Below are 10,397 nucleotides of genomic sequence, written 5' to 3' on the forward strand. Positions count from 1 at the left end.
TTAAATCTAAATGTTCTGGGTGAAACTAAATATTTAGCTAATATGCAAATTCACACTGCCGGTCACTGGAAGTACCAAAATAAAAGCTTGAGATGGTCAGACTGTGTTTATAGAATCAAGTAACGAATTAAAACCAACTTATCAGGGGAAATGAACATGTTTTTATATTGACTGCGTGCACTGTCTTTGATTTTATACTGTAAAGTATGGGGTGCCGTTTGTAAAGTGGCTCACGCTGAAAATAACATCAACATTTTGCCACATTTAGCTTCAAACAATATTTAAAAAAGTGTTGTGATTTTTTTAACGTCACCTTTTACCACATTTACAGCAATATTTGTTAACTTAGAAATATATTAAATAGTTAAATCTAAATATTAAATGTGGCACCTAAATGTTAAATCTAAATATTAAATCTAAATCTAAATCTAAATGTTAAATCTAAATGTTAAATCTAAATGTTCCGGGTGAAACTAAATATTTAGCTAATATGCAAATTCACACTGCCGGTCACCAGAAGTAGCAAAATAAAAGCTTGAGATGGTCAGACTGTGTTTATAGAATCAAATAACAAATTAAAACCAACTCATCGGGGGAAATGAACACTTGAACATACATTAGCGTGCAATATAAAAACAACAAAATGTGAAAATACATACAATCATGATAAAACAGTACACATGTGTAAAGACAATATGCAAGATAAGACCAACTGTAAATAAAACAGTGTAAGACAATCAAACAAAACACAAAATAAAAATAAAATAAATAGACTTCAAGTTAACACAAGTCAGCAGCAGCCCTGTGATGTAGAGCAAATACCGGAAGGAATAAAAAGCCCATCATGTACTGCGAGTTACTGCAGGAACAAAGTGTAGAGAGAGCGGCGGCAGTCCAGCCCATCCTCCTGAGGAAGAGGAGGATGTGCTCACTCACAGCTGCAGCTTCAGGAAACTCGACAGCAGCAGGCTGCACACAGTCAGGACGTGTACAGTTTCACAAAAGTGCCCTGCTGGCAAAGCAAGTTTGTGCTTCAGTGTCAGCGTCGATATCTGATGGTGAATCTTGGTCTCTAGACACGCGGATGGACTGTACACACTACTGTGCGCCTTCACGGCCAGCCTTCCTCACCGACCGTCCACACGGTTGTCTTCGTGTTTGGGAGCTGTTGGCGGGAGTCAGAGAGGACCTATGTGCCCGAGGATCATTTCAGAGAGACACAGAGCACTTTGCTCTCCATTCACAGTTTGTGTCTGAGACTTTGAGAACTGAGGATCACAGAGACAGTAATAGATGTGGTTTGTTTTGGTTGTGTTTCGTCTGATTGTCCGATTTATTTATTTATTCTGTGGTGAAAGAATCATGAGTGGTTATTTATTGTTGACCATATTCAAGCAGAATGAAAACACTGTAAAGAGAGTAAACAGCTGTAGAGACAGAAAATCCTCCCTCTACAGTTTCTGAGCGTTTGGAGGCATGTGAGCCAGTGACCACAAATTACTGCTCTCGAACAAGGAGATGTAGGCCAACAGGAAGTTAACTATCACTGTGCCATGTAGGGCCCATGCACCTGACCTTTGGACAGAGAGAAAATCCAGGGCTTGGATTGGTTAAGAGGCAGCTGATCACGCGATCTTCTGTCTGTAAATATTGACCTACGGCCGATCACTGCACTGTGTGTCTGTGTTGTGCTCCCCAGCTGTGACATTTTATGGACTCAACTCACTTAACCATACTGATCATGCTCATCACGTTCACTGAAATTAATCCTACATAGGCTACTCACATATTCATGTTTGGTTACTTGTACTGTATAAGATAATCATCTATGTTACATCGTCCTCATGTATTTTATTCACCACATGAAGTGAATGCTTTCACACCACAGTGTCTGTGTTTGAAGGCTGAGTCATTTCCGCAGGAAATGTGAAAAGAAGAAGTAAAAGGGGATTTCTGCAACACAGGGAATAAGAATGGAGTGCGTTGCATCAGTTGTTCTGGATTCTTCGGTCAGTTCACTTAACATCAAGTGGCTGAATTCAGACACTCTGGCTGTATTTCGTATTATTTATTTGCACTGTATTAAAACAATTGGTTTAAAAACAACAACAACAACAACAACAACAAACAAAAACAGATTGTGCAGATGAGATGAAAAAGTCCTTAAAGGGTTATAAGTTATCTCACCTAAATATTCAATAAAACAAAAAAGACAAAGATTTAAAATTGCCTATAAAATAATCAATAAGATACAATATAGTACCAAAAATAGTAATATAAAGTAGGCCATCTAATAAAGGCTCTAATCAATGCTGTGTGTGTGTGTGCGTGTGTGTGTTTTGTATATTCATCAGAAACAAACAAAATCGAGAACAGAAACAAAATACTAGTCAAATGTACCACTGGAGGTGTGACACTAATCTGCATTCAAAAGATCATCAAAGCACCAGTCAAATGCAAAGTTTATCTGCATCTAAACAATAGTTCATTTTGAATATAGAGAAACCAGAAATTGTTTTAAATTATTTTTAAATATTGACAGAGATGGAGAGATGTTTACCAAGTGTTGATAATTCCACAGCTCTGCATCACGATACTTCAGCAAAAGCTGACCCCTTGTGGTGAGATTCTTAGGCAGATGTACAGTAGACAACAGAGTTGGTCATCAACTAGAACTCCTAAAAACTTCACAACATGCACTTGCTTAACCTGATTTCCATCTATATTTAAGGATGCACTTTCTATGTGTATCTATATTTTCTCTTACAGCTGAAGATCATGAAATTTGATTTTTTTTACATTCAAAGACAATTTCTTTATTTTAAACCAATTTGAAAATTCTTTCAGACCCCTATCTGCCTCACTCATAAGACAATCAAAATTTCTGTTTGACATCACTAAATTAGTATCATCTGGCCCTCTATCAACCTGCTGACCATTTTGAAAATTCACAATGACGACAAACTGATTCAAACAGAGATTTTTTTTGTACTTTCAATATCTATATCAATATTTGGCCGTGAATCTAAAGACAAGGAAGGTGGACTGTGCACACGACTGCGCACCAACAGGGTTTCCTCCTGCCACCTTTCCTCCCCAGCCGTCCCTGAATCGACGCCGTAGCCTGACGCGTACCTCCCCAGAAATATGTGTGGCAGCAACACGGACCTCCTGTCTATTCTTGTCAGCTGTTAGATATCATGAGTTACACACTTTATATCTTAACTTTATACACGTTATGAGTTTGTTGTCCGTTCACACATTATTTTTTTGTCCTGATCATACATACCTATTTTTCAGTTTCAGCCACTGTATGTGCAGGTTTGTCTCGATATATAACAATTCTTATTTTATTTGTCTGTTGTTTCCTTTTTATTTATTCGGCATTGAACCTTTTTATTACTAAATATATAAATTATTTGTAATAAACATTTATGTCATTTTTATTTGCTATTTCTGTCATTGTGCTTTTGTTGTCTAGTAGGGCTACACTCATATCAAGTGACCTGTGACACATGACCCTCACATGAGCTCTTAAATTGCACACCTGCTTCCAATGCATTTTAAACCCTGATGAAGACTGTGTAGTCGAAATGTGTTAGTTGTCTGTGTATTAATAAAGGATTTTTAACTACAGTCAGAGTGCCGCGGTTATATTTTTGGACTGCCTGACTGTACTATGGACTTTTACACTGAGTGAGCTGGACAGACGTTTTTTTTATCTTTCAGGGACTGAAACAGCAATAGATTATATTATTCTGTCAGCTACCAAAAGTTTAATTTGTAGTTGCAATATTGATCATTTATATTATTAAAAAAATCAATACTTGGCACTGTGAATCGATACAATATGGCCACACAACATAATGTGATACTGCTGCGTCGATTGTTTCCCCCACCTCCTATAGGCTACATTTAGTGCCTCACACAGATCAGAGCTGGCCAAACACTATGCATAATTCATTAAATGAATGTCTACATTAATTAATCCCCCACATGACGCACACAATTAATCTGAGTGAATCTGTGTAAGATAAAAAACAAACTAAAAACATAACTGGGTATTTTCTTGGCAACTCTTCAAACCAGAAAGGCCTACTTTCTGTGTGCATGTCTCGTATATCTGTATATTTAATAAGGGATTTAAGTAATTATTTCAATGAATTAACCATTAGTTACAGTCTGTACAGTCTGAGTAGGTGTAAATACTGTCTGAAACTAGGTATGTAGCAGAGTATACTGTAGGTTTGCGCTTGTTTCTAGTCTCCTCAGTAAAGTGTAAAATGCAAGTATAAGGAGAAATTGAGTAAACCACACTAACACACTGGTGAACTGATGTCCTGCCCACAGAAAGCATCAATACACCCTAACATGAACAAGACAGCAGCCTACCTTGTTTCCTATGAGGTGATATGGCACATCCTGCAATCAATTAGAGACCAAGTGTGACGCCCTGTGGACAGAAAACACAATTACAGTCTGCACAGTCAATGAGATGGCAACAGATGCTAGCAGCTATGAATTCTTCTTCAACCCTGTTCTTCCTCACTATCATGTCTTTATAACTTATTTTAAATTGGTGTATGTTTGGACATTGCTTAAGCTCCACTTTCAAGCTGTTCCATAACTTCACTCCACATATGGAAACACAAAACCTGTTCCTGGTTGTGCGCCGCGCACTATGAGCTTTGAAATTAAATTGTTCCTAATTAATTAAATCATAACCCCCCCTCTCAGTCACTTAATAGATTTTTAATATTTTCTGATAAGCAGGTTATCTCTTGCTTTAAACATTATTTGTGCAGTTTAAAAACCCACAAGATCAGAAAATTTTAACACCTTTGACTGTAAGAATAAAGAGTTTGTGTGATCAGATACCCAGCGTTATGAATTATCCACAATGCTCCTTTTTGGAAAATAGAAAGTAAATAAAGTGAACTTTTGTAATTGTTGCCCCAAACCTCTGCACTGTAAATTAAATATGGTGAGAGTAGCGAACAGCAGAGAATGTGATGTGATTTGTTGTCCAGAAACTGCTTCGTTTTGTTTCGAACTGCTTTTTGACAGTTTAGTTTGTACATTTGATGTGTGATTTCCAGCTGATTTTCTCATCTATAAAACACACCAAGAAATGTGATTCCATGCACGGCTTCAATGCTTACCCCATCTACCCGAATCTGTATTTGTGTGTTCCTCCCACAGTTACCAAATAACTTTGTTTTAGTTTTGTTCAAGTTTAGTGATCATTTGTTTTTATCAAAACACATTTTTAACTCACACATTTCTCTGCTGATATCTTTCAATAGTTGAGGCAAAGTCTCTCCAGAGCAGAAAATGTTCGTATCATCAGCAAACAACACCAGTTTCAAAACATTGTGCACTTTGCATATGGCATTAATACAAAGGTTAAACAATTTAGGGCCCAACACTGACCCCTGGGGGACACCACAAGTAAGAGAACTCTTCCAGCTTCACATGTTGTCTTTTACTTAGATAACTTTTAACCCCATGAGGTACTACCCCCCTGAGGCCATATCGTTCTAGTTTATTGATCAATACGACATGGCTGATTGTATCAAAAGCTTTTTTTTACGATCAATAAATACCCCAGCTGTGCTTTGAAACAAACAATTTGGAAGTGGCTTTCTTCCTGTCATGTTCTCGTCTCCTGGTTAAACCTCCAGCTTTCTCTCTTTGGATGTTTTAAGTGTTTACATCTTTGAAATATTCTAAAATGTATTTTTGAATATCACAAATGGCTGAAACTATGACACTAGCTGGCAAGGACTTCTTTCTTTTACAGTCAGTTCTCCTCCCATCAGATCCCAACACCGTATACACACAGTATTTTACTCTGTTTTTAGTCCTTTCAGTAAACTGTAAAATGCAAGTGCAAGAAGACGTTCAGTGAACCCCACTAACACACTGATCAACTCATTTCCTGCCCATTCATATCTGCAATAAACTCAGTAGCCTACCTTTTTGTTCCCGTGAGGCAATGCAGACCACAGACAGCCAATCATAGATCAAGTGTGACACCCTGTGGACAGAGAATGCAATCACAGTCTGCACAGTCAATGAGATGCAACAGGTGGTGTTAAAACTGATTTCTGCATCACACCACTCCAGCAACGTCAAGCCACAACTGTAGATAAATCCACTACTTTAACCCTACTCCCAAACTTGTGATCGTATGTCTAATCCCATTTGCAACACTAAAATTAAGTTAAAAATAACAATACTTAACATTACTATTTGTTCCCATGCCAGTACACAATGCAGTCACAGTGGTGGAAGAAGTAATCAGATCCTTTATGTATGTAAATACCAATACAGGGTGAACAAGGGTAACAAGATAAATCTGAATGGTTGTGAGATAATTAATGGGAGAGAAAAAGAAGACGAAGTTCTGCTACACAGATCTGTACTAATAGTTGGATTTTTCTAAAATCTTTGCTGTTATTTGTGAAATACTGGATAATTTTTGGCCTCATAAATATTCAAATAAACACCTCAGAGACATTAACAGGGGAAATGGCTTTTACGGACATCTGAAAGTTAACAAAAGGCCCTAGATATCAGGGGTGAGGAAAAAATAAACGATCTGTCAGTGTATGAATACGAATGATACACAAAGCCCAAGTACTGATTTTTTAAGAGTGATATAAATTATAGATATCACAAAACCAAAGGAAACTTTTGTCAGCCTACTAGAATAATAAAATCAGTATTGTTTTCTGTCCACTAGAAACAATTTGCTGCAGTAAAAATGACTAAAGTGACTGGAAAGACATAATTTGCAGTTGAAAAACGGTAATAACTCGCAATATATTGTAACATTTGTTATTAAAATACTCAGTGTATCGCAACAAATTTAAAAACCTCGATAATATTGGATCTTAAGTATCGTGATAATATTGTATTGTTGATTCCCACCCCTACCAGATACACACTGATTTTTTTGGGAAGGGTCACAGGCCAAAAGGGTCCGGAACCACAGGTTTATTCTTTCACAATTAAGTCAATTTAATACATTTATCTCATGTTGTTTAAGGTAAACTCTTCATCTGCAAAGTAACTACCAGGTCAGCTGTAGGAAATATGGGCATTTTCAAAATTGGCCCCCTCATCCACACAAAAAGGGGGATTACTATACACATCACTATGACAAACCCTTTACGTCCTGTGAAAAATAATCACACCAATCATATTTCTATGTGTATTTTGTATCTACTCTGTGTTAGGACCTTGTTTTCTTATTGTGAAAACCAGAGGTAGCCACATGTGTGCCCTGGGCTGAAAATATGCCCTCCAAAGAATGACTGGAGGAAAATAAAATCTGAATTACTGCAAGGTATTAAATCATAAAACAAATAATTGTTTTTCTTAATTTCTTTATTCAATCTTGAGGCTACTTTAATCAAACATTGGCCAACTTGTGTGCACAACAGAAACAGTGTAAAAAGTATAATGCTGTCAACTCTTGGTTTTCCCGTCAAACCCAATTTATGTAACTCCAACACTGCTCAAGGACGCCAGGATGCAGACATATTTAAATACACCAGTTTGAAAAATGGCCATGTTCCCTTTTCCCTCGCTAAAAGTTAGCCTAACTTTGGAGCGTTATTTGGCCCCGTTTCCGACCAGATATCCTGACATGGTGGATGCCAATGGTCCTCTAGTTTAATATGATAACCACTGTAGCTTTCAAACTGAGCAGAAACAGCAGGTTTTCTTCCTAAAAATGAGTCTGCCTCTTTTCTCACCTTCAGCTTCGCCCATCACACCTGCTGCTGCTTCACGTTTTGCTGTTTAATGCTTCTCTGCTCCTTTTATTTTCCTGCTCTCCCTGTACCTGGCTCCTCTTTGGAGCTCCTGAGCTTTGGTCCGCCATTTTGACTGAACAGCTCTTTTGAATTCCGCGCCGCGCGCACCTGACTCAAGTGAGATGGACTGAGCCATTTAACGGTACCTGCGGGGGGGTGTCAGTATCAGATGGCATGTTCAAATGTTTTAATAATTAAAAAAACATTTATTCATCATGTAAACGCATATTACGTGTATTATCAGTGATATAAGTCAGTAAGTTAATTGTTGTAACGGATCTAATTTAAGGGTGAAACATAGACCTTTTTATCGGCGCCCCCTTGGCCTTGGGCCGGGATCATCTGTGCCCTTTGACCCCCGTGACGGCGATATATAATAGATGTACAATTTGTAATGTAGTAAAGTAGGCTAGAGGTATAAAGGAACGAATTTCAACTTGTCTCTAAAAGTTATGGAGTCCAAACTTGCAAAAGACCTTTATTTAATGTTCAAAAATGATCTGACTAATGAAGTGTAACAGTTATTAAGTCAACATTTTGTTAATTCTTATTTATTAGGGTCTTTGTAATCCTAGATAGCTATTCTTCTTTCTTCTTTCTTCTTCCGAGGAAATCATACTTCCCATGGGTGAAAACTCACCAAACTTTGCACAAAGGTCCAGTCTCATGCCAGATATCCTCAGCTGTAAACTCAAGCCAATAGTCCTGATGGTGGCGCTACAGCAAGCGTCTCAAGTTCAAAACTTTGAAAATTCATAACAAATCAACCATACGTGCTACAACTTCACAACTTTCATCAAACTGTAGCCCCAGTACTGAAGAAACTTTGGTACATTTAAACCTATTAAAAATTATGAAGTTCATCACTCTGTTTTTTTCAAAAACTGTAAAACTTCTTAAACCTATCTCCTCCCACAGTTTTTGCTCAATTGACACCAAACTTGCTACAGAGCATCTTCAGACTGTCCTACAAAAATTACGTTTCTCAGATTTTTGATTTATCAAAAATTGAGCCTACAGTGCATCAAAATGTTTGACTGTAAACGGTACTGTAAACACATACATGCAAATTCTTGCTAAATAAATCTTCAATGTTCATGAAAAAAAAGACAAAATTCTAGAGTCATGGTAGATGATGTGTGGCAAATTTCAGAATTTTATCTCAAAAACTGAATTTTTGACAGCATTTTGAATTTTGCTCTAATGTGAACAATTGGAGTCAATGTAAAAATGACAATTTTAAACATCAGTTTTTCACTTATGGAGCAAATCAATCATTGTTACAAACAAATTACCAACATCTCCATGCTGTCTAGATGCAATATGTGTATTTTCAGATTTTTGTCCTAATAACTGAATTTTTACAGTGGTTTCAAATCTGCCTTTCCATGCACAGATGGCTGCTTTCCTACGCAACAGTGAATGGTTTACTCAGTTTGTGAAGCCACTGTTGAGCTGCTACTTGCCAATTAGCTCAGAGCGGTAGATGACCGTCTTAGGTTCCAGAGGTTGCTCAGAATTGCCTAAAAATGCCCGGACCCAACCCATCGCTGCGCAGCAGCTATAATTTTATTTAATTTCAGTGTATTTTCTATTATTTTTGTTTGCTTGTTTGCTGTTTGATTATTTTTTCATGCCCTTATATCTTCTGTTTTTGTATTATTTATTTATTTATTTTTTTGAACATGGTTTCATCTCTTCAATATGGTGTCTGTTCTTGTTGAATTTTGCATAAGTGTAGTATTTGCCTTACTGGTTTGTACATTCATTTGTTTGCAATAAAGTATAATTAAGAAAAAGGTATAAAGTATCAGAAAATGAAAATACTCAAGTAGAGCACCTCAAAAATTGTGCTCAAGTACAGTACTGGTAATATTTAAACATCACAGTTCATAAATAATCAGGAAAATGATAATACTAAATAAATTTTAAAAAAAAACAGACTTGATGGGAGAAACTTTGACCCATGCTAACGAACATTTTGGAGACAGGAAATTGGCAACACAGACGGTGAGGTAGAAGCCTGACTGTAGAAATTGTTGAACATTTTTTTGATTTTGTCCATATGTACATTTTTGGATGGATCCTACGCACTGTTTTATAAATAAGACCCCTGGTCAGGTCCTTAGCTATGTGCACCCTCAGGAACTTAAAGCGAGCAACCCTCTCTACCTCTTCCCATCAATGTACAGTCCACTGTGGGTTTTTAAAGTCTATTATCATTTCTTTTGTTTTCTTTGTATTTAGGATGAGGTCATACTCCTGCACTTCTTCCTTGTAGGCTGTTTCATTATTGTTTGATATGAGTGCCACTGTAGTTGTGTCATCTGCAAATGTGATAAGGTAGTTGGTGTTGTGGGAGGGGCTAAAGCAGGGAGAAACCCTTTAAGAAACAAATCACCTTTACTGCAGATGGTGTCTTTATTCAAAACTAAAAACCATGAGAGTACATGAGGGAAGCTGAGAAACAAAAGACTGACGGAAAGCTTTAAATTCAAATGATTCAAATGAAACACAGTGATGTTTAACCCCCCACGCATGACAGCCTCAGGCAGGCATTTTAACTAGTGC

General features: G+C 37.1%; 1 protein-coding gene across 1 annotated transcript in view; it reads right to left on the reverse strand.

The window, feature by feature from the left end:
* The window catches only part of wbp11 (WW domain binding protein 11), a 76,194-nt gene extending 68,361 nt beyond the window's left edge, over positions 1-7,833 (reverse strand). Inside the window, exons 1-3 of the mRNA XM_033644724.2 lie at positions 7,767-7,833; positions 5,979-6,040; positions 4,393-4,453 (exon numbers count right to left, since the gene is read on the reverse strand). The gene's annotated coding sequence lies outside the window, so the exon portion shown is untranslated. The remainder of the gene's footprint in view (positions 1-4,392; positions 4,454-5,978; positions 6,041-7,766) is intronic.
* Between the last annotated feature and the right edge of the window lie 2,564 nt (positions 7,834-10,397).

The sequence above is a fragment of the Epinephelus lanceolatus genome, chromosome 18 (assembly GCF_041903045.1).
Source record: "Epinephelus lanceolatus isolate andai-2023 chromosome 18, ASM4190304v1, whole genome shotgun sequence".
Lineage (NCBI taxonomy): Eukaryota > Metazoa > Chordata > Actinopteri > Perciformes > Serranidae > Epinephelus > Epinephelus lanceolatus.